This window comes from Hyperolius riggenbachi, chromosome 6 (genome assembly GCF_040937935.1).
Source record: "Hyperolius riggenbachi isolate aHypRig1 chromosome 6, aHypRig1.pri, whole genome shotgun sequence".
Lineage (NCBI taxonomy): Eukaryota > Metazoa > Chordata > Amphibia > Anura > Hyperoliidae > Hyperolius > Hyperolius riggenbachi.
The window spans coordinates 224,647,527-224,673,316 of NC_090651.1; the positions used below are offsets into that span (position 1 = coordinate 224,647,527).

Sequence of the window (25,790 nt, forward strand, 5' to 3'; positions counted from 1 at the left end):
AAGGGGATGTGTGAGGAAGCAGGCTGGTGTTGTACTTTGTTATCTGGGTGAACTCGATGGACGTGTGTCTTTTTTTCAACCCAAATTACTACGTAACTATGTAACATGGGGTGGTGCTTTGGGGGGTTGTTGCTAAACCTAGGTGGGAAAATGGGGGGGGGGGGGGCTTTGGGGGGTTGTTGCTATAATTAGGTGCTTGTACATACAGGCTGGTATGCCCCATTAGAGTTTTGTTGGTGGTTCCATTAATTGTTGTTGCAATCTGGTTCAATTCCATTTTAAGCAGTTAGCACTTCCTGGTGGAAGCACCCTACATTTGACACAATCACTCAGTATCTCTTGATCTCTAGTCACCTCTGCACAGGATTACCAGCAGTGATGACAGACATCTGTGCTTTCTGTCTACCATCTCGCTTAAAAGATTTTTGTTGTTCAATAAAAGGTAACATCCAAAGATATATTTTGTTTCTAAAATACTAACTGGTCTATAACATATTCTGCATCTCTCTTTTTGCCTTCAGGGATCCTGTTGACAGGAAGCTGCTGCCAATTACTGCAAATGGATGCTGATTCTAATCTTTTGGATCCGACCTGGAGTCATAACATGAAGACAGAATGGCTTTTAGAGAGAAAGCTGAGTCAGCACAGCAGCTGAATCGCACACCAGTCAGGCGTAATGATAGTGAACGAACACAGGCCTACCTAGTCCTACCTATACCATAGAGGCTGCTGAAGAAAACTCTGCTTAAAACGTAACTGTATTGAATCAAACCCAGAATACTCCCTTACAGGGCATAACTACAAAACATAGAGCTAAAAGTTTAAGCACCATCATCTGCCCCACAGCTCAATTTTCAGGGCTCATATAACAAGTGTGGTCACCATAATCCCCCACAATATGGCTAGCATGACACCGTCCTCCCCTGTAGAAATTACCATGTCCCTTCCTGCATAGTTCTGCTACTCCTGTACAGCCAGGGAGAGAGGGAAAAAGCCAACCAATGTCATCTTATATCTTAGTTATGATAGTACTTAAATGTTACCTTTTTGAAATGGGACCACTGCAGCTAAAAATCCTGTCCTGAAATTTTCATCACATGTCCAGAGGCACCGGAATATATATTCAGTCAGTTTCAGGTTCTGTGGGTGGGGCTGCTAAAGTTTAGACTATAAGGGGGGAGGCACAGACTGAATCTCTCTGAGAAAACTGCAGCCTATAGCACTGATAGTCTGTGGTGCAGGAAGTGGCCTGACCAAATAAAAGTTATTTATTTCAAATCAGCTTATGAAATAGCTTCTACAAAGACAGTTAATCCACGTTCCTCTTATTGCAGGTTTCTTTTAATACCAGAGCATCCTTTAGCCCTTCCACATCTGATCGGTATCTTAGTTGGTGACACAGAAATAGAGATGAACAAATAGTCTGACTTCTCCTTACAGTTTTGAGCAAACGATTAATAGCTTGATGAATCAATCGAGCTGACAATTTAGTACCGTAATCATTTCCAGATTTCCGTCTTAAACTGATCGTCCCAATGCAAATTTCAAGTTCAATGCAGCTAATTCCAGTAATTGCAGATTAAAAGAAACACATGAAGTCACAGGCCTTTTTTTACATGTAATGTGGATGTGGTAGTTTTAGCAAAATAAAAATATTTACTGTAGCAATTCATAAATTCTCATCTCCTCCTCAGTGACCTACAGTTACCTTTCCCCTCCCAGTCAGTCTGAGACACTCCTCCTTTAGTCACATGGCCATACAGAGGGGGAAAGTTGTTATGTCAGCTGAGGTCATGCTTCCCTGCTGACTGATAGCCTGTCATTGGCTCTCAGTTTTTAGTGGGCTTCAGGCTGACTGGGTGGAGGAGGTGAGGAGGCAGCTATAGATTACTGAGGAGGAGGACATGATGATCTTAGAATTGGTACAGATGGTATTTAGTCTTTTTTTTTTGTGCAAAACTACAACATGTTTACAGAACTCTTAATGCATCATTCATTTTAAGTTACGTTCTTTTAAATGCATGTAAGGACGCAACCCTAAGTACTTTAAAATGTAAAAAGTATCGGTCCTTTAATATAATAAGCCATAACCAAGAAACATATTAATTAAAGGACCACTCCAGCGAAAAAAAAAGTAAGCAGAACATCTGACAGAACCGACAGGTTTTGGACTAGTCCATCTCCTCATGTCAAAGATAAATCCTGATTGATTAACAGAAGTTTTGCACCTTGGTCTTATTAATTAAGGACACCTGTACTGAGAGGGATATGGAGGTTGTCATATGTATTTCCTTTTAAGAATATCCGTTCGCCTGGCAGTCCTACTGACCTCTTTGGCTGCAGTGTGTCTGAATCACAGACCTGAAACAAGCATGTGGCTAATCCAGTCAGACTTCAGTCAGAGGACCTGATTTGCATGCTCATTCATGGTCTGTGGATAAAATTATAAGATGCAGAAGTTCAGCAGGACAGACAGCCAAGCCAAGCAATATGCATTATTTCAAATATGTCAGCCTCCATAGCCTTAGCAGTTCTCCTGTAGTCCAGTGCAGTTCTACTGAGCCACAGCCAGTCACCAGTAGTCGCTCAAATGGGCCAATGCCAAGTATGACAAACCACACAGGGCACGTGTTAGTTAAACGTGTTTCAGCGCTGACCCCACGCACCAGTGTTCTGTACTCTGCTGACATAATAGATGGAGCACATGCATCCTTGTCTTACCATACGTAGTATCGGTCGGAATCTCCAGCTCGCTGACTGTTCCGCCACCATGCGACCAATCAAATTATTGTACACTCCAGCCTTTTTTTTTCTTTTACGGCAATGCAGCAGAGGTGTAATATAAGCAAGCAGAACAAAAGGCACCCAGCCAAACATGAAACAGCAGCACACAGAAAAGAGATGCTGAATAAAGTGGGTGCAGCACCTGGTGCCAGCCAGTACAGGCAATGTGTTCCTTACCTGAGATTTTAAGTGCATTCTTTTCCAAGGCTGGATTGCAGCGTGGAGAATGACAGACAGGGTTCCCTAGGCTGGATCTGCTGCATCCTCCCTCCCTGTAGCAGAGGAGTCTTCCTTCTGGCTGTGTGGAGGTGGGGGGAGGTGGGAGTCTTCTGACATCACTGCACTGCTCCCTTCTGATGCTTGTCTACACTGCCTGTCTCCTAGTGTGTTCCATTGTTCTGCTGGATGCTGAGGCAGGCGGTCCCCAGCATCACTCACCTGACACAGACAACGTGATTAGCAGGCATGGATGGGCCAGCAGTATTATAGGTGGCATGCAAATAAAACCTCCATTTTATCCCAGGTTTCTGATAGATATGATACCACCCTTCCTGGAGAGGCGTCACAACATTGTGGCAGATGATTACATGGAACGTTTCAGATTACGCTCTCTTCATGTGTGGAACCAGCCAGTGAGGGTGGATATACAGACACTGTGTGCTGCTACCACTTTAATGATTTGAGGCATACAAGGTCCAGGGCTTGCTTCCTCATCCTGGTTTTGCAGTTTATTGCCGATGTGAAGAGAGCATACAGGAGAGGAATTACATTTTAATCATATGGGAAAATATTTACATTTTTTTATCAAGTGGAAAGTGTTTAGAACAGGCATGGGCAAACTCGGCCCTCCAGCTGTTACGGAATTACAAGTCCCACAATGCATTTGCCTTTATGAGTCATGACTGTGGCTGTCAGACTCCTGCAATGCATTGTGGGACTTGTAGTTCCTTAACAGCTGGAGGGCCAAGTTTGCCCTTGCCTGGTTTAGAACCTCTTTTGCGTTATTACAGATGTAATTAGGCAGATATTACTTCAGCTCTTGACCCTAATCGTTTCCAGGAGTTGAGCTGTAAAAGCAGCATTTACATAATCCCTGTACACTTCTGATCCAGTTCTGCATAATGCCTTACAGGGAGTCTGAAGTTAAAATAAACTTATGATATAATTAATTGCATGTGTAGTACAGCTAAGAAATAGAACCTTAGTAGCAAAGAGACGAGTCTCTTATTGTTTCCAGTACAGAAAGAGTTAAAAAAACTTCAGTTGTTATCTATGCAGAAAAGCCTGTCTGAGCTCTTTGATCCAACTTGGGTTGGGAGACAGTGCTATTTTCTGAAGCACATATACATCAAAGAAACAGTGAGAGGCAACTTCAGATAAAGTTTCACTGCGGGGCAGTTCAAAGGGTCATTAGCTTTGCTCTGTTTCATAGTTTAAAATACAGAGTGTGGTTTGTAATTGGAAATATGACAGAATGATGCAATGTTATAATAAAAAAGCTATATCATTGAAAATAAAAATATGAGACTCTTTTCTTTGCTATTAACCACTTGCCGACCGCCCACAGTCAATGGGCGGCGGCAAAGTGGACGCCGAAAGGACCGCAATACGCCCATCGGCGTTGCACCCTTTCAGCATGCCCGGGGAGTGATCGCGTCACTGGTGACGCACGCTTCCCCCGGCAACTGGCTCCGCCCACCCGCGACGACAACCCGCCGGCCGTTCGGAAGCGCCGGCGGGTTGTTAACCCCACGATCGCTGCATACAAAGTGTATAATACACTTTGTAATGTATACAAAGTGTATTATACAGGCTGCCTCCTGCCCTGGTGGTCCCAGTGTCCGGGGGACCACCAGGGCAGGCTGCAGCCACCCTTGTCTGCACCAAACACACTGATACTGCCCCCCCTTCCCTCTGATCGCCCACAGCACCCCTCAGACCCCCCCCTGCCCACCCCTCAGACCCCTGTTTACACCCAATCACTCCCCTAATCACCAATCAATCACTCCCTGTCACTATCTGTCAACGCTATTTTTTTAGTTTAGGTCCTAACTGCCCCCTGGGGGCTCCTGATCACTCCCCCACCCCTAAGATTCTCCCCAGACCCCCCCCCCTGTGTACTGTATGCATCTATCCCCCCTGTAATAACCCACTGATCACCTGTCAATCACCCATCAATCACCCCCTGTCACTGCCACCCATCAATCAGCACCTAACCTGCTCCTTGCAGGCAATCTGATCACCCACCCACACCATCAGATCGCCCGCAAACCCGCCGTCAGATCACCTCCCAAGTGCATTGTTTACATCTGTTCTCTCCTCTAAACACCCACTAATCACCCATCAATCACCCCCTATCACCACCTGTCACTGTTACCCATCAGATTAGACCCTAATCTGCCCCTTGCGGGCACCCAATCAACCGCCCACACGCTCAGATTGCCCTCAGACCCCCCTTATCAATTCGCCAGTGCATTATTTACATCTGTTCTTCCCTGTAATAACCCACTGATCACCTGTCAATCACCCATCAATCACCCCCTGTCACCCCCTGTCACTGCCACCCATCAATCAGCCCGTAACCTGCCCCTTGCGGGCAATCTGATCACCCACCCACACCATCAGATTGCCCGCAGACCCGCCGTCAGATCACCTCCCAAGTGCATTGTTTACATCTGTTCTCTCCTCTAAACACCCACGAATTACCCATCAATCACCCATCAATCACCCCCTATCACCACCTGTCACTGTTACCCATCAGATCAGACCCTAATCTGCCCCTTGCGGGGACCCAATCACCCGCCCACACGTTTAGATTGCCCTAAGACCCCCCCTTATCAATTTGCCAGTGCATTATTTACATCTGTTCTGCCCTGTAATAACCCACTGATCACCTTTCAATCACCTGTCAATCACCCATCAATCACCCCCTGTCAATGCCACCCATCAATCAGCCCCTAACCTGCCCCTTGCGGGCAATCTGATCACCCACCCACACCATCAGATCGCCCACAGACCCGCCGTCAGATCACCTCCCAAGTGCATTGTTTACATCTGTTCTCTCCTCTAAACACCCACTAATTACCCATCAATCACCCATCAATCACCTCCTGTCACCACCTGTCACTGCTACCCATCAGATCAGACCCCTATCTGCCCCTAGGGCACCCAATCACCCGCCCACACCCTCAGAACACCCTCAGACCCCAGCCCTGATCACCTCGCCAGTGCATTGCTTGCATCTATTCCCCCCTCTAATCACACCTTGAGACACCCATCAATCACCTCCTGTCACCACCTGTCACCCCTAGCACACCTACTCATCAGATCAGGCCCTAATTTGCCCCGTGCGGGCTCATGATCACTCGGCCAAACTCTCAGATCCCCCTCAGACCCTCATTGATTGCATCTATTTTCCCCTCTAATCACCCCCTGAGACACCCATCAATCACCTCCTGTCACCCCCCCCTAGCACTCCTATCCATCAGATCAGACCCAATACAACCTGTCATCTAAGAGGCCACCCTGCTTATGACCGGTTCCACAAATTTGCCCCCTTATAGACCACCTGTCATCAAAATTTGCAGATGCTTATACCCCTGAACAGTCATTTTGAGGCATTTGGTTTCCAGACTACTCCTCGCGGTTTAGGGCCCCTAAAATGCCAGGGCAGTATAGGAACCCCACAAGTGACCCCATTTTAGAAAAAAAGACACCCCAAGGAATTCTGTTAGGTGTATGACGAGTTCATAGAAGATTTTATTTTTTGTCAAAAGTTAGCGGAAATTGATTTTTGTTTTTTTCACAAAGTGTAATTTTCCACTAACTTGTGACAAAAAAATAAAATCTTCTATGAACTCACCATACACCTAACGGAATACCTTGGGGTGTCTTCTTTCTAAAATGGGGTCACTTGTGGGGTTCCTATACTGCCTTGGCATTTTAGGGGCCCTAAACCATGAGTAGTCTAGAAACCAAATGCCTCAAATGACCCCATTTTAGAAAGAAGACAACCTCAAGGTATTCCGTTAGGGGTATGGTGAGTTCATAAAAGATTTTATTTTTTGTCACAAGTTAGCGGAAATTGATTTTTATTGTTGTTTTTTTTCACAAAGTGTCAATTTCCGCTAACTTGTGACAAAAAAAAAAAAACTTCTATGAACTCACCATACTCCTAACAGAATACCTTGTGGTGTTGTCTTTCTAAAATGGGGTCACTTGTGGGGTTCCTAAACTGCCCTGGCATTTTAGGGGCCCTAAACCGTGAGGCGTAGTCTTGAAACCAAATGTCTCAAAACAACCTGTGAAATCCTAAAGGTACTCATTGGACTTTGGGCCCCCTAGCGCAGTTAGGGTGCAAAAAAGTGCCACACATGTGGTATCGCTGTACTCAAGAGAAGTAGTATAATGTGTTTTGGGGTGTATTTTTACACATATCCATGCTGGGTGGGAGAAATCTCTCTGTAAATGAACAATTGTGTGTAAAAAAAAATCAAAACATTGTCATTTACAGAGATATTTCTCCCACCCAGCATGGGTATGTGTAAAAATATACCCCAAAACACATTATACTACTTCTCCTGAGTACGACAATACCACATGTGTGGCACTTTTTTGCAGCCTAACTGCGCTAAGGGGCCCAAAGTCCAATGAGCACCTTTAGGCTTTACAGGGGTGCTTACAATTTAGCACCCCCCAAAATGCCAGGACAGTAAACACACCTCACAAATGACCCCATTTTGGAAAGGAGACACTTCAAGGTATTTAGAGAGGGGCATGGTGAGTCCGTGGCAGATTTAATTTTTTTTTGTCACAAGTTAGCAGGAATGGAAACTTTTTTTTTGTCTCAAAGTGTCATTTTCCGCTAACTTGTGATGAAAAATAAAATCTTCTATGAACTCACCATGCCTTTCAGTGAATACTTTGGGATGACTTCTTTCCAAAATGGGGTCATTTGGGGGGTATTTATACTATCCTGGAATTTTAGCACCTCATAAAACATGACAGGTGCTCAGAAAAGTCGAAGATGCTTCAAAATGGGAAAATTCACTTTTGGCACCATAGTTTGTAAACGCTATAACTTTTACCCAAACCAATAAATATACCCGTATATTCTCGCATATAAGCCGACCCGCATATAAGCCGAGGCACACACTTTCCCCTCAGAAACCAGGAAAAAGTGATTGACTCACATATAAGCCCCTTCCCCAGTATAGCCCCCTCCACAGTACCCAGGTGTGCCCCCAGTACAAGTTAGCCCCCCTCCCCATAGGCAGATGTGCCCCAAGGATGATACAGCTGTGTCTTAAGGCCCCACTAGATGGCGTCATAGATATGATACACAGCAATTGCCACACTGAAATAATTCCCGATCATTGCACTGCTGACACGTTGCTTGCATGCTCCGCTCCACAAGCCAGGGGACACAGGTAGTCCTAAGTTGCGCACTCTGCACACCATGTTGCAGGGGATGGGAGGCACGGACACAGCAGGGAGCCACTAGCAAAACCTGCCAGTAACAAAACCTGCTCCACCATCTGTTCTGCTCCATTGACTCGCATATAAGCCGAGGGGGTAACTTTTCAGCACATTTTTTGTACTGAAAAATTAGGCTTATATGCGAGTATATACAGTACACTGAATGTTTTTTTTTGTAATCAAAGGCATGTAGCACAATAAATTTGGACAAAAATGTATACAGAAATTCTACTTTATTTGACAAATTTTATCACAGAAAGTTAAAAAAAAATCATTTTTTTGACAAAATTCATGTCTTTTTTGATGAATATAATAAAAACTAAAAATCGCAGCAGCAATCAAATAGCACCAAAAGAAAGCTGTATTAGTGACAAGAAAAGGAGGGAAAATTCATTTAGATAGTCGGTTGTATAACCGAGCAATAAACCGTGAAATCTGCAGTGGTCTGAATGGAGAGAAAGGCTCTGGTCCTTAAGGGGTAGAAAGACTGTGGTCCTCAAGTGGTTTATGTTCAATTAATTATCTGTACTACACATACAATTCTTTGTATCAAAAGTTTTTTTTTTGCTTTAGTGTCACTTTAAGAAGATATTTAAAGTTTCGAAAGCTTGCAATAAACTGTGTACAGTTAGTCATTAAACGACTCACGAGACCAAAAAAGAAATGTAGTTTTGCCTACCCGGGACTTCTTCCATCTCCTAGAAGTCATTTGGGTCCCTCGGCACAGCTCCGGTGCTCTCCGGTGTCCTGCTGGCAGCATGTAAGGATCACCAACCCCCGATGGGTTGCACCTTCTGTGCATGCACAAGCGCATGGGAGTGCGCGCACGAGCGCATGGGAGCGCCCCCCGCGAGAGCACACCCACGTCACTGGGATTATGCTGTGCCGACGCAGTTCACTCCCATTGATGTGGTCATGTGTGCCCGCGCATATGCAGAAGACGCCAACCCATGTGTTCAGTACAACGCATACACATCTCCACTGCAGGGTCTGTTGCAGTTAGAGTTGGGCCGAACCTCCGATTTTAGGTTCGCGAACCGCAATAGACTTCAATGGGGATGCGAACTTTGAAAAAAAAAAAAATTATGCTGGCCACAAAAGTGATGGAAAAGATGTTTCAAGGGGTCTAACACCTGGAGGGGGGCATGGCGGAGTGGGATATACGCCAAAAGTCCCCAGGAAAAATCTGGATTTGACGCAAAGCAGCGTTTTAAGGACAGAAATCATATTGAATGCTAAATGACAGGCCTAAAGTGCTTTAAAACATCTTGCATGTGTATACATCAATCAGGTAGTGTAATTAAGGTACTGCTTCACACTGACACACCAAACTGTTCACTGAACAGAACAGGTATGCAGTGGCGGGTTCACTAAACAGGTATACAGTGGCGGGTCCACTGAACAGAACAGGTATGCAGTGGTGGGTTCACAGAACAGGTATGCAGTGGTGGGTTCACAGAACAGGTATGCAGTGGCAGGATCACTGAACAGGTATGCAGTGGTGGGTTCACAGAACAGGTATGCAGTGGCAGGATCACTGAACAGGTATGCAGTGGTGGGTGGGTTCACAGAACAGGTATGCAGTGGCAGGATCACTGAACAGGTATGCAGTGGTGGGTGGGTTCACAGAACAGGTATGCAGTGGCAGGATCGCTGAACAGGTATGCAGTGGTGGGTGGGTTCACAGAACAGGTATGCAGTGGCAGGATCACAGAACAGGTATGCAGTGGTGGGTTCACAGAACAGGTATGCAGTGGCAGGATCACTGAACAGGTATGCAGTGGTGGGTGGGTTCACAGAACAGGTATGCAGTGGCAGGATCACAGAACAGGTATGCAGTGGTGGGTTCACAGAACAGGTATGCAGTGGCAGGATCACTGAACAGGTATGCAGTGGTGGGTGGGTTCACAGAACAGGAATGCAGTGGCAGGATCATTGAACAGGTATGCAGTGGTGGGTGGGTTCACAGAACAGGTATGCTGTGGCAGGATCACTGAACAGGTATGCAGCCAGGAAAAGCTAAGCCTAACTAATCTTTCCCTATGAGAGACAGACAGCAGCTCGCCCTACTCTCTCTAATGCAGGCACACGAGTGGCCGTAATGGCAGCGCTGCCTGCCTTATATAAGGGGGGTGGGGCTCCAGGGGCTAGTGTAGCCTAATTGGCTACACTGGGCCTGCTGACTGTGATGTAGAGGTTCAAAGTTGACCCTCATATTGCATTGTGGGGCGAACCGAACTTCCGGAAACGTTTGCCTGCGGGAGGCGAACGCGAACCACCGAAGTTCGCCGGGAACCGTTCGCCGGCGAACCGTTCGGCCCATCTCTAGTTGCAGTCCTATTGAGAGGCATGCCAATTTATTGGAAGAATGGTTCAAAATTCTTCCAAACACATTTTTTTTTGTGGCTTTTCGATGCATTTTTACCTTTACTTCTTTCATTTCAATGACTGACTTTGCTACTATCAACCTGAAATGCTGTAAAATCCTTCACATGGCTGGCAATAATCTGGGGAGAGTCCTTGTTCCACTGATTGAATACTTATTCCAAATGCCTGTCCCAGAAATTGAAATTAAATCTTTACTATGAGAGACAACTGTTAATATGATAAGGGAACGAAGCATCCATATTATCCGCGCTGCAAGCTTTCAGTATGCAGCCCTGACTTTTTATTATGAAAAACATGATACTTTATCCTTCACCTCATCTCCACTGTGGTAATGGTGACATGACCTTCTCTGGAATTCCGTTGAATTGGCTGGAATTTCACTTTCATCACAGTTTATATAAGAAACATAACCAAAGAACATTAATCTCTTTTTTTGCATTCCACTCTTATCACTCTGAGCAGCAATGCAAACCCTTTATGCAACTATATCAATTATCTGAGTATAAAATGCATATTTATATTAGCAGTCAGAAGGGAGAGGAATAGAGGGGTTCTAGTGTGGACTTTCTCTTAATATTGGTACTTGCTTGGCTGTTGAGCCTCTAACTCTAAAGCAGGGGTGTCAAACTCAAATACAAAGTGGGCCAAAATTGTACACTGGAACCTAGTCAGGGGCCAACCTCAATGTCTAGTGGCCACCTTCCTCCCTTATAAAGTTCCCAGGTGTCTAATGGCCACCCCTCCAACCCCTATACAGTTCACTGGTGTCTAGTGGTCCTCCCTCCCCTATACAGTTCCCTGGTATCTAGAGGCCCCCACCCCCCTATACATTTTTTTTAGTGTTTATTGTTTTAAAAACCCCTAACTCCTCCATGTGGGTTCCCTGGTGTTCTAGGGCTTCACATCCATTAGAGCTTCCCTGGTGGTCTACAGTGGGCCAAACATAATACAAAGTTGGGAAACCACTTGAGGGCCAAATTTAATGGCTCTGAGGGCCAGATTTATTTATTTATTTATTGTATTTATAAAGCGCCAACATATCACGCAGCGCTGGACATTAATTTAGGTTACAGACAATATTTAGGGGTGACATACAGCAATATGACAATACAGGAATACAAGAAAACCAGATCACACAGCACAGTATGAGTACAAGGTAATGCTTAGTCAGTCACTGGAGGGGAGCATGGAGATTAGGCAAGTTAGGTTCACTCAAATGCATAGCATGGGTGCACAGTAATGGAGGTGCATGGTCAGGAGGATACAAAAGGAGGAGGACCCTGCCCAAAGGCTTACAATCTAGAGGATTTGGCCCATGGCCGGAGTTTGACATGTATGCTCTAAAGCAGAGATTTTCAACCTTTTTCCTAATTGGACCACTTTTATCACCTGAAAATGTTCAAGTACCATCAGTGTGCCTTCATAATAGTGTGATACTACCAGTGTGCCTGCACAGTAGAGCCCTGATCAGGCTCGGCTTTTTCCACCAGAGCTTGAGCGGAGAGCTACTACTGCACATACACACATGCCAACAAGGAGATCTTTGGGGGGAGGGGGTCCCAGCCCCACCAGTGCCTCCTCCTATTACACTCCCATTTGCCCCCCTTTTCTAAAAGTGTACCTGTAAGAAAAAGTGCCCCTGAGGGTACTTACCTTGGGAGGGGGAAGCCTATGAATCCTAAAGAGGCTTCCCCCTCCCAAGGTAAGTAGCCCCAGGGGCACGTTTTCTTACAGGTACACTTTGAGAAAAGGGGGGCATATGGGAGTGTAATAGGAGGAGGCACTGGTGGGGCATGGGGAAAAGGATTAAAAGTAGATTGCCAGTCTACAGATTACCATTATTGGCCAATATAGTTAGCCTTTCCAGTTCCTCCCTCCCGTTTCAATATAGGTAGCCTCACCCAACCAGCTGAGAGTTGGGCAGTGACTCACCACAAAGTTCTGTAACCCCTTGCTCACTCCTCTCTGTGCTGCCTTGCTCACTCCTCACTGTGCATTGATCTCCTGGCTGTCTCTTTACTGCTGATCTGAGATCTGAAGTATGCCACAGGACAGCACAGCGAGGAGCGAGCAAGGGGGAACGGAACTTTGTGGACGCAGGACGGGACTAGGACAAGTTGTAGGCAGCCAATAAAGTGGCAGGCAAAGCTGATGTGTACCACCTGGCCAACAGCAAAGTATCATCAGTGGTACGCGTACCACAGGTTGAAAAGCCCTGCTCTAAAGACTGCCATGCATTGGTCAATTTTCCCATAGATTAAATCACTTTGACTGAAACTACTGTTATTCTGTGGTTTCTGCAAAGACCACAAGGGCCCAGGGCTGCTGCTGTAGGAGAGGGAATTGCTGCATATGGAAGGGAAGGCTGGCGGGTGTAAATGGGGAGCAACACACATTAGTGGGGGGCTTCTGTACATGGACATTTCATATTAAAGAGGGGCTGCAAATGGAATTTGGGGTAGAGGCTGTAAATGCAAGGTGTTGTTTCTACATACAGAAGGAGGGCAAGCAGGTAATTTGGGAACCAGCGTGGATTAGTAAATGAGTGCTGCATAGACCACAATCTTAACTGCGGCTATAGTGCTGCCTAAGGTATGATTTGGGCGCTAGTGGTGCCCAAAATATTTTGCAATTAGGGAGTGCAGATATCGGTGCAGATATTGGTGGAAATTTGATTGGGGTGGTTGAATAGGTTAGAGTTAGCCACTGATGGGGGTTGGTTTGTTTAGTAAGGAAAATGTATAAATCTGTCCTTATCTGCCAGCACTATGCTGCCACCTTTCCCAATGATTAACTTATGGATGACATCCGAACCACAGATGCGGCTTGATTCACTAAACCGTGATAACTCAAATATCACACCTTACCGAAGATATCACACCTTATCAAAGTTAACACGCCTTATCAGAGTAGTATAGCGAGTGCTACGAACTTATGCCTGTGAATTGGCAATGGTTCGTAGCTCTGGCTATGTTACTCTGATAAGCCGTGTCAACTTTGATAAGGTGTGATATCTTTGATAAGGTGTGATATCTTTGATAAGGTGTGATATTTGAGTTCTCACGGTTTAGTGAATCAAGCCCATTGCAAACCGGTGCCTGTTCAGGTGGACAGTTTGCAGCACTTCTTTGGTGCAGTTCCCCAGCAGTTGGCAGCTGTACAAACTTTGATCTATAGCCACCCCTTGCATTTCCAGCTGAAGCATTAAAGAAAAATTGTTGAAATGCACATGCATTCTTCCACTGTGATAGTCAGGGGTGCTGCTAAGGCTTTTGTGGCCAAGTGGGCAATTATTTTTGTCCCTCCCCCCCCATCCCGACAAGGCAGTTAAATGCAAAGCGCGCTGTGGTGAAAAATAGCCATGACATGATGTGACAGGAACCAACTGCGTGTTGTTATCATGTCAATATGAACCAAAAATCTCTGAGGAATTCCATGAAGAATTAAGGCAGTCCATGGCTGGGATCGTTCAGGCCACTAGAACTTATTGAATCAAGCCACCAGCAAGGAGAAAGTTTTCTTTTTTTCATGGAAAAATAAGTACTTAACTTACTTGGACTTGGACACAGGGGTGGTGATTTCAGACAGACAGTGCACACTATGGGCTTGATTCACTAAACCGTGATAACTCAAATATCACCCCTTATCAAAGAGATCACACTTATCAAAGTTAACACGCCTTATCAGAGTAGCATAGCAAGCCCTACGAACTTATGCCTGCTAATTGGCAATTGCACTTGTCCTGCCCTGAGCCCCTGCGAGTTCTTAGCGCTCGCTATGCTACTCTGATAAGGCATGTTAACTTTGATAAGTGTGATCTCTTTGATAAGGGGTGATATTTGAGTTATCACGGTTTAGTGAATCAAGCCCATTGTGTGCACTGTCTGTCTGAAATCACCACCCCTGTGTCCAAGTCCAGGTAAGTTAAGTACTTATTTTTCCATGAAAAAAAGAAAACTTTCTCCTTGCTGGTGGCTTGATTCAATAAAGAAGATTTGCATCTACTAGTATCAATGTTATGTATTTTAATCACTATTGAAGTGTCAACCAACTTCTGTCTGCACTACCCTGGAGTGTTATCAGTCCTATGGGAGGCTAGAATAGATTTTTTCTTTTTGTGCAAAACATGAAACTCCCCCATTGTCAGTTCCCTTCTTGCTGATCAATATGTGCATTGTAAACAATATGAATCACTGACTCAGCATGAGCACACAGATCAAGTGGTCTTGCTTCACTGGCTGAATGCTTATTGCATTACCCAGACACAAGAGAAGCCAAAAGGTCAGCATATTTTTTACTATGAAATTGTGGTGAGAAGATCCATGCAGCTAATTCCTGATTAGGAATGTTATGCAGCTTGAACTTGGACCAATAAAAATAATTTACATGAAATTTAAATGCAAGAAGAAATGATTTGAATATAATGTCTAAATGAATATTATAAAAAAAAAAGCAATTTTATTCATTACATTATATTCCCTACAGGTACTTAAAGTGTACCTGAGACGAAAAAGGGGAAACATTTGTACATATCTGGGGCCAGGGGCGTCCCTAGGGTCCTTGGAGAGGGTGCAGCGCGCCGCGGCAAAAGATGAGCCTGGCCATGCAGTGAGTGGGCGTGTCCATGGGTGGGGCCAAATGTACATGAACTTAGCAGCGGTGTAAGCTACAGATAACGGGCCTGCCCATCGAAATCTTTGATGGAGCCCCCTGTCCTTTATTTAGATAATTTACAATCAGTATAGGCATAGATCAAAGATGTATACGCACATACAATTTTGATTGGTCAATCACTGACCAATTTTACCACCCCCATGCAGTAAGTGGGCCAACAGACAATGAATTTGATGAACAGAGCTAAAATTGGCTAATCAAAATTGTATGTGTGTACCAGGCTTTACAGCTAATACTGTACATACTGAAAGTAGCAGGGATCAGCATACAATACAACTGGTTTACAATTGTAATGATAGGTGTCAGCAACCAGAGAGAGAATCTGATTCTTGGCGATCTGCAGTATCCCCAAGAATACAGATATACCTGATTATTGGTTATCTGCAGAATCGCCAATAATCAGATATGACTAACCTCTAGACACCTGAGAGTGTAAGTGTTTTGGTGCAACAGTAACCTTTGGACCACCGGGGTAGCAGGTGGTCCAATAAGTAGAGAAGACTCTACTGCAGTCAAGGACACCTGGAGAGGGAGTCCCTGACTGATAAGAAACAGTGTCCCCTCTGTAGAGCCGGGGACCCCTGCGGAAAGGCTGGACACCCTGCGGGGGGGTGACAGCCAGAAGGTCAAGCAGGCCGGGTCGGCAACAGAGAATCAGACATGTAAGGTACCAAATCAGAGATCAGAAGAATAGTCAGGAACGCTAAAGGTCATAACAGATAACAAAACAAGGCCTAGTCTGAGGTGTGAGGTCCGTGATCTCAACACCCTGGAACTATGCTAGAGAATAACACAGATGATATACAGTATTCCTAGTCTGGGGTGTGAGGGCCGTGATCTCAACACCCTGGAACTATGCTAGAGAATAACACAGATGATAAACAGTATTCCTAGTCTGGGGTGTGAGGGCCGTGATCTCAACACCCTGGAACTATGCTAGAGAATAACACAGATGATATACAATATTCCTAGTCTGGGGTGTGAGGGCCGTGATCTCAACACCCTGGAACTATGTTAGAGAATAACACAGAAGATATACAGTAACTGGCTAAGTGTGGATTCCCAGGTCCACCTGGTTCCACCACACTGAAGGATCTGACTAAGGTCTGAGTGCTAACACGTAAGCATTCACAACGCCAGACAACCAGCAACTGAACAGCAGGAGATATATATAGTAAAAGAGCCCCACAGCGCCGCCCAGTTCCCATCAACCAATCACTGACTGAGCATGAATCAGCTGACCGCCCTGATCAGCTGATGTTCCTCCTATTGGTATAAAGAGCTTGTCTTGCAGCGTGCGCGCGCGTAGCTCTCCAACTGTGTGCACTACTAGTTCCAGACAGCCCAGACACATGTTGCTGCGGGGAAACCACCGCACTGGACGCGGAATCCGCCGCCTTACCGTCAGAACATGCGGCGGCCCCCACGCCATTCTTCCCATGTGCACCATTAGTTCCAGACAACCCAGACGCATGCCGACGCAGACAAACCGCCGCATCAGACGTGGAATCAGCCGCCTTACTGTCAGAGCACGCAGCGGCTTTTCCGCTTTTCAACACAGTACCCCCCCCCCCGGAGGAGTGGACTCCGGACACTTTCCACCAGGCTTTCCAGGATCTGAATCATGGAACTCTTTCTTCAAATCCTCCGCATGCATGCGGCAATCTGGCACCCAAGATCTCTCCTCTATGCCATATCCATTCCAGTGGACTAGATACTGCACGGAATTCTGCACCAGGCGAGAATCCAGAATCTTTTCAATCTCATACTCTGGTTGGTCATCCACCAACACAAGGTAGTCCACCTGTACAGCTGGTTTCAACAGGGATACATGGAATGATCTCACACCTTTCATGCTGAGTGGGAGATCAACAGCATATGTGACATTATTAATCTTCTTGGCCACTGGAAATGGTCCTATAAATTTAGGACCTAGCTTGGGTGACAATTGTTTCAAGGCCAAATGACGAGTGGATACCCACACCAGATCTCCAGGGGAAAATCTCCACTCTACAGACCGATGTTTATCTGCCTGTTTCTTCTGGGTTTGGAAAGCTTTCCCTAGGTTCCTCTCAACCATTCCCCAAATCTCTTTGAAGGCCTTCTGCCAGTCCTCCAGAGCTGGAAAAGGAGTTGATGCGACTGGCAAAGGAGCAAACTTGGGTGATCTCCCTGACACCACTTGAAAAGGGGAATACCCAGAAGAAGAGCTCTTCAGATTGTTGTGCGCAAACTCTGCAAACAGCAAAAATTTTACCCAATCGGTTTGCGCATCAGCAACATAGCACCTGAGAAATTGTTCCAGGGATTGGTTAACTCTCTCGGTCTGGCAGTTGGTCTGAGGGTGGTAGCCTGATGAGAATGCGAGTTCCATGTCTAATTGATGGCAAAAGGCCCTCCAGAATTTCGAAACAAATTGGACTCCCCGATCTGACACTACATTCTCCGGAATGCCATGCAGCCGGAAGATATGCTGGATGAAGAGATCAGCCAGTTCCTGGGCCAAGGGGAGTCCTTTCAGAGGGATAAAGTGCGCCATCTTACTAAAACGATCCACTACCACCCAAATGACCAACTTGCCTTTAGCCCGAGGGAGTTCACCCCCAAAATCCATGGAAATATGAGTCCAAGGTACATTGGGGACTGGCAAAGACTGTAACGTGCCCACGGGGGCCTGACGAGAGGGCTTACTCCTTGCACAGATCGTGCGCTCCCTTACAAATTCCTTACAATCAGACACCAAACTAGGCCACCAGGCACATCTAGCCAGTAGATCCTGAGTTCTGGTGGCTCCAGGATGACCGGCATTCTTGTGAGAATGAAAAAACTGTAGAATTTGTAACCGAAAGGGCAGTGGCACAAACATGACCCCCTCTGGCTTCCCCTCTGGAACATCCTGTTGATAGGGACTAAAAGTGGTTGCCCAATCTCTCCAAGTCTCAGTGGCTGCCAGGACTACCTTTGGGGGCAGGATAGTCTCCGGATCGACAGACTGCACTGACTCGGGCTCAAAACACCTAGAGAGCACATCAGCCTTGATATTCTTACTTCCAGGAGTATACGTGATTATAAATCTAAATCTAGCAAAAACAGGGACCACCGGGCCTGACGGGGGCTAAGTCTCTTAGCCCCCTCGATATACTCCAAATTCTTATGGTCTGTGTAAACCGTGATAACATGTTCTGCACCCTCCAGCCAGTGTCGCCATTCCTCAAAAGCTAATTTGATGGCTAGGAGCTCCCGGTTGCCGATGTCATAATTTTTCTTGGCAGGTGAAAATCTGTGAGAAAAGTAAGCGCATGGATGTAGCTTGCCCTGCAATCCTGACCTCTGTGACAACACTGCTCCTACCTCCACCTCTGAGGCATCAACCTCCACAATTAAGGGAAAGGTGACGTCAACATGCCTCAGTATTGGGGCAGAACAGAACAACTTCTTTAGAGTTGAGAAGGCCGCATGAGCATCAGGTGACCAATGATGAGTATCAGCCCCTTTCTTAGCGAGACTGGTGAGAGGGGAGATGATGGTAGAGTACCCTTTAATAAATCTTCTGTAGTAATTGACAAACCCCAGGAACCTTTGGAGTGCCTTCAGCCCCACGGGCTGAGGCCAGTCCAGGACAGCCGAAACCTTCCCTGGGTCCATCGAGAGACCAGAAGTGGAGATGATGTAACCTAGAAAGGCTACCGACTCTACCTCAAAGAGGCATTTCTCTAGTTTGGCATACAGCTGATTCTGGCGTAACCTCTCCAATACCCATCTGACATGCTTGCGATGTGCAGCGAGGTTGGACGAAAAGATTAGTATATCGTCCAAATAAACCAGAACAAACTTCCCCAACACTTCCCTGAAAACTTCATTGATTAACTCCTGGAAGACGGCTGGCACATTGCACAACCCGAAGGGCATCACTAGGTATTCGTAATGCCCATCGGGTGTGTTAAAGGCCATCTTCCATTCGTCTCCATCTCTGATGCGAACCAGATTGTATGCACCCCTGAGATCTAGCTTAGAAAAAATCTTGGCGTTGGTCACCTGTGTGAATAAATCGTCAAACAATGGTAAAGGGTAGCGATTTTTCACAGTGATCTTATTCAGTCCTCTGTAATCAATACAGGGGCGAAGACCTCCGTCTTTTTTCTTCACAAAAAAAAAACCCTGCTCCTGCTGGTGACCGAGAGGGACGTATGAACCCTTTCGCCAAGTTTTCCCTGATATATTCCTGCATAGCTAGCTTCTCTGGCCCAGATAGATTATAAAGATGACCTCAGGGCGGCATACAACCAGATCTCAGATCGATAGGACAATCAAAGACACGATGAGGGGAAAGTTTGTCTGCTGACTTTGGGCAAAAGACATCAGCAAATTCTGCGTATTGTCTTGGTACACCTTCAACCTGAACGTTGGTATTACCCAGGGTTACTTTCGCTAAACAATGATGATCACAGTGGGATGACCAGCTCGTTAGCTGACCCGTAACCCAGTCTATCTGAGGTGAGTGGATTTGTAACCAGGGCATGCCAAGAATGACAGTAGAGGTTGCCATATGCAAGACCAGAAATTGCAAACTCTCCCCATGTAAGACCCCCACCTTGAGATGCACATTAGGAGTCTGGGACAAGGGGTGGTTATTCTGCAGAGGAGAATCATCTACCGCAGTGACCAAGATTGGTTGATTCAAGGGAAGCATAGGTATACCCAAATTTTTAGCAAACTCGTAATCGATAAAATTAGCTGCTGAACCAGAATCAATAAAGGCTTCCGTAGAAGCAGTCTGACCCTCCCATGTGACCGAACAAGGGAGTAACAGGCGATCATTATGTAGAGGTAAAGACTGCGCGCCCAGGGTATTACCTCTGACTACACCTAGGCGGCAGCGTTTCCCGACTTCTTGGGACAGTTTCGCACTACATGACCCCCCTCTGCACAGTATAGACAAAGCTGCTCCGTCTTCCTACGATTCCTCTCTGAACGAGTTAATTTGGAGTGACCAATTTGCATTGGCTCAGGTGGCGGTGAGGTAGGTGGAGATGTGGCATAGGAGACATATCTAACCCTGTCTTTACCACGGGTTTGCTTTTGGTATCGTAACCGACGATCCACACGCACTGCCAGAGAGATTGCTTCCTCAAGTGTGTTAGGTTCAGGGTATCCCAACATCAGCCCCGAAACTGCGTCTGACAACCCCGATAAAAAACAATCTAGTAGTGCAAAAGCCCCCCACCTAGCCGAGACTGACCACTTCCTGAACTCAGCTGCATAGACCTCCACTGGATCCTTGCCTTGACACAAGGTCTTTAGCTTCCGCTCAGAGGTAGACGCAATGTCTGGGTCGTCATAAATTATGGCCATGGACTTAAAAAATTCTTCGACTGACCCAAGTGCTTCATGCCCTGTTGGTAAATTATACGCCCAGGTTTGAGCATCCCCTGAAAGTAAGGTTTTGATAAAGGTAATTCTCTGTACCTCTGTCCTTGACAGATTAGGCCTCAATTCAAAATATGACATCACACGATTCTTAAAATTCTGAAAGTCAGATCTATGGCCAGAAAATGTTTCCGGTACAGACATTCTCAAGTCCTTGACTGAAGGGGATCGCACTGAATTGACAGTCATCTGTAGGACTTGTAGTGACCCAGATAAAGCAGAGATCTGGGCCTGCTGACCGTCCATCACTCTGATGAGATTTTCCACCGAGGTGGTGAGTGTGTCCAGACGAGTGCTAAGTGCTTCCATATTGTTTTGGTCTGGCGTTCTGTAACGATAGGTGTCAGCAACCAGAGAGAGAATCTGATTCTTGGCGATCTGCAGTATCCCCAAGAATACAGATATACCTGATTATTGGGGATCTGCAGAATCGCCAATAATCAGATATGACTAACCTCTAGACACCTGAGAGTGTAAGTGTTTTGGTGCAACAGTAACCTTTGGACCACCGGGGTAGCAGGTGGTCCAATAAGTAGAGAAGACTCTACTGCATTTAAGGACACCTGGAGAGGGAGTCCCTGACTGATAAGAAACAGTGTCCCCTCTGTAGAGCTGGGGACCCCTGCGGAAAGGCTGGACACCCTGCGGGGGGGTGACAGCCAAAAGGTCAAGCAGGCCGGGTCGGCAACAGAGAATCAGATATGTAAGGTACCAAATCGGAGATCAGAAGAATAGTCAGAAACGCTATAGGTCATAACAGATAACAAAACAAGGCCTAGTCTGAGGTGTGAGGTCCGTGATCTCAACACCCTGGAACTATGCTAGAGAATAACACAGATGATATACAGTATTCCTAGTCTGGGGTGTGAGGGCCGTGATCTCAACACCCTGGAACTATGCTAGAGAATAACACAGATGATATACAGTATTCCTAGTCTGGGGTGTGAGGACCGTGATCTCAACACCCTGGAACTATGCTAGAGAATAACACAGATGATATACAGTATTCTTAGTCTGGGGTGTGAGGACCGTGATCTCAACACCCTGGAACTATGCTAGAGAATAACATAGATGATATACAGTAACTGGCTAAGTGTGGATTCCCAGGTCCACCTGGTTCCACCACACTGAAGGATCTGACTAAGGTCTGAGTGCTAACACGTAAGCATTCGCAACGCCAGACAACCAGCAACTGAACAGCAGGAGATATATATAGTAAAAGCGCCCCACAGCGCCGCCCAGTTCCCATCAACCAATCACTGACTGAGCATGAATCAGCTGACCGCCCTGATCAGCTGATCTTCCTCCTATTGGTATAAAGAGCTTGTCTTGCAGCGCGCGCACGCGTAGCTCTCCATCTGTGTGCACTACTAGTTCCAGACAACCCAGACACATGTTGCTGCGGGGAAACCGCCGCACTGGACGCGAAATCCGCCGCCTTACCGTCAGAACATGCGGCGGCCCCCACGCCATTCTTCCCATGTGCACCATTAGTTCCAGACAACCCAGACGCATGCCGACGCGGACAAACCGCCGCGTCAGATGCGGAATCAGCCGCCTTACTGTCAGAACACGCGGCGGCTTTTCCGCTATTCATCACAACAATCAGTAAAGGCACAGTACACACTGGAGTTAGATCAGCACACAGTGCAGGCACTAGAGAACAGCTTATACTGTACATACTGTAGGCAGCAGAGATCAGCACGCTGCAGCTAGCATGCTGAAAAATATGAGGGTTACATTGTGCGGCGCGGTGGGTGTGGCCATGGACCAGAATGTAGGTTTGGTCATGGGTGGAGACAAATTTACATGAACTTACATGAGGCACATAAATAGACAGCATTTCACATAAATAGGCAGAATGCCCCCTTAATATGGTAGACACCTCTCACCTGGCTTCTGAATTCTCCTCTACTGGCTGCTGTGCCTAGCAATACTGTTTTTGGCTGGATTGAGGATGATGTGTGGGCTGAAAGGCCTGGCAGTGATGCTGTGGCCTGGCTGGCGGTGATGCTGTGGCCGGGTTGGTTGGCGGTGATGCTGTGGCCATTGCTGTGGCTAGGTTGGCTGGCGGTGATGCTGTGACCTGGCTGGCGGTAATGCTGGGCTGTGCTTGGCTGGTTGAAGTGAATGCTGGCCTGACTGGTGGTGATGCTGTGGCCTTTTTGACAGTGATTCTGGGCTGGTTGGCTGGTGGTGATACTGGGATGGCTGGCCTGAATAGTTTAGGTAGTGACAAGTGCCCCCTAGTTAAGGTAGCACCAGGAGTCCCCCAGTTTAGGTAGTGACAGGAGCCCCCCAGTTCAGGTAGTGACAGAAGCCCCCCAGCTCAATTAGTGACAGGAGCCCCCCAGTGTATGTGGTGACAGGTGCCCCCCAGTTCAGGTAGTGACAGGGACCCCCCAGTGTATGTAGTGACAGGAGCCCCCAGTTTAGGTAGAGACAGGAGCCCCCAGGTAGTGACAGGCGCCCCCCAGTTTAGTTAGTGAGTGACAGGGACCCCCAGGTTAGATAGTGAGTGACAGGCGCCCCAAAGGTTAGGTAGTGAGTGATAGGGACCCCCAATTTAGGTAGTGAGTGACAGGCGCCCTCCATGTTAGGTAGTGAGTGACAGGGTCCCCCAGGTTAGGTAGTGAGTGACAGGGACACTCAGGTTAGGTAGTGAGTGACAGGAGCCCCCCCAGGTTAGGTAGTGACAGCGACCCCTAGTTAGGTAGTGAGTGACAGGCGCCCCTCAGGTTAGGTAGTGACAGGGACCCCCAGTTAGGTAGTGAGTGACAGGCGCCCCCCTCACCTGACAGCCAGCAGCAGCATCAGACCTCGATCTGCGGGCGACCCGACCAGTTAGAGCGGGTGCCGGGCGCACCATGCTGTACATGCGGAAGTGATGTCACTTCCGCATATCAGTGCAGTGTCCGCTAGGTCTTAGCGCCCGCACTAGTGGTCGCCCGCTGATTGAGGGGGTGACAGTGGGGCACCCCTAGAAATAGATTGGGGTCACCCCAGGACATGTTGGTGGCATGGGCCCCCCTAAAATAGGGCTAGCGACGCCCCTGCCTGGGGCTTTCTCCAGCCCTCTCCAGGCTTATCGCTCCCTCGTCCTCCTCCGCCTCCTGGATCTTCTGAAACTGGCCCTGAAATGTCCTCCAGTTGGGGCCAGTGAGTGCAGGTGCACTGATCACAACAGGGGGCACACATGCAGCTGGGCCTCGCATGCGGGACCGGAAGACTTTCTCTGGCCGATTTCAGAAAAACCATGAGGCAGAGGAGGACAGCAGCGAGGGAGCGATAAGCCTGGAGGGAGCTGGAGGAAGCCCCAGGTATGTATAAATCCTCCCCCCCATCTCAGGTTTCATTTAAGCCCTGTACATGCACTATACTTTTGTCATTATGTGTGATTGTTTGTGATTGTCTCAAGTGAAAATCTAGCATTGAAACAGCTGTCTCACATTGTCATTTAGCAACCAGTCATGAAGGATTGCGAAGCAAAACACAAAGGAATGAGTACCATTGTCTTGCATTATTCATCCAGCGGAGGGGTCGGTGGAAGTGGCACTTACTATATATTACCACCCACTACAGCTGTGCAATCACTGTGACTATGCACCCACCCACTTCTTCTTGGCATTTACTATTTGTTTCTCACCCACTTCTTGTTACCCACAGTATTTGTCACTTGTGCCCAATACTTACCTTTTGCCTGCCGGTCACTCACTGCTTCTGTGCCACTAGAACCTGTTGATCACAATCTACCTGTCGCTAAAATCTGACTATCACTACCCGTCTGCCACTAGAATGTACTGATCCCTACCACCTTTCGAGCCTATACTTCATTACCGATCACTATCTTCTCACCACAAGATTCTAAATAGCATTACCTGCCCACCACTAGAGAATCTACTGATCCCTACCACCTTTCGAGCCTATACTTCATTACCGATCACTATCTTCTCACCACAAGATTCTAAATAGCATTACCTGCCCACCACTAGAGAATCTACTGATCCCTACCACCTCTCGAGCCTATACTTCATTACCGATCACTATCTTCTCACCACAAGATTCTAAATAGCACTACCTGCCAACCACTAGAGAATCTACCTACCGGCTACTAAAATCCACCGATCATTACCTACTATCTCCAAAAAGTGGTTTATTTATTATTGATCAGTAGGGCTGATGTAATGTACCTAAATTATGCTGACAGAGCTCCTAACTGTCCCCTTTTGAGAACGAACTTCTTTCAGGACCGATGTACAGACTCTATACTATAGTCATATGCTCTAAATTGATGTGTATCGCTGATTTATTTGAACTTTGAAAATATGTCTTTTACCCAAAGATTCTTCATGGTATGCGTGATTAGGGGTGTGTTGAGGGCGTGGCTGAAGGTGTGTGAGGGACATGTTTAAAAGTGCCCTCTGTCGTATCTCAGAAAGTTGGGAGGTACACTTGTTCCTAGGAGCGTAACAATAGCCCCCACAAAACCTACCATTGAGGGGGCTAAGGGGGTCCTTTTCTGTGGGCAAATGCAGAGTTAAATGCAGAGTGGCAGCAGCAAATCATCATACATTGCCTGCTTCAGGCAGCAGGACAGGTCTTTACTCCCTTCCACAGTGTAGCCAAGCACCTAGCAGCCAATCACCATGCGGTTCCTGATGCATATAACATGAGACAGGGGCCCCAAAGTGATAGGCTTCAGGGCATGGAGCAGCACTGAAGAGGAGTGAGCAGGTTCTGTGATGCCTCCAGAAGCAGAATATGTATGACGCTCAGCCGCCTCTGATCTGCATTTAAATCTGCATTTACTCACAGGTGTGAGCCCCCTTAGACCCAGGCCCCTGAGGATGGGTGGGGAGCTGGAAGATGAGTTAGAGGATCATTGCAGGGCGGTGCGGCAAGTTTTAGCTACCCCCCCCCCCCCCCCCCCCCCGCTTGTTACACATTCTGGGGCAAATATAACAAGACAAGCACACTGAAACCTGAAAGAATAGCAGAGCAGTTGAAAACTGATTGGCTGCTCTGGGCAACTACTCCAC

The 25,790-nt window shown here is 46.8% G+C and overlaps 1 protein-coding gene and 1 long non-coding RNA gene across 3 annotated transcripts in view; one reads left to right on the forward strand and one right to left on the reverse strand.

Annotated features, from left to right (window-relative positions):
- Positions 1-1,281, forward strand: part of LOC137521350 (uncharacterized) — a 92,085-nt gene extending 90,804 nt beyond the window's left edge. The window contains exon 4 of the long non-coding RNA XR_011022105.1: positions 522-1,281. This is a non-coding gene — a long non-coding RNA (uncharacterized lncRNA). The remainder of the gene's footprint in view (positions 1-521) is intronic.
- SLC45A1 (solute carrier family 45 member 1) overlaps positions 1-3,194 on the reverse strand; it is a 45,708-nt gene extending 42,514 nt beyond the window's left edge. For both annotated transcript variants that reach the window (XM_068240482.1, XM_068240481.1), the window contains exon 1: positions 2,962-3,194. The gene's annotated coding sequence lies outside the window, so the exon portion shown is untranslated. The remainder of the gene's footprint in view (positions 1-2,961) is intronic.
- Positions 3,195-25,790: the final 22,596 nt, after the last annotated feature.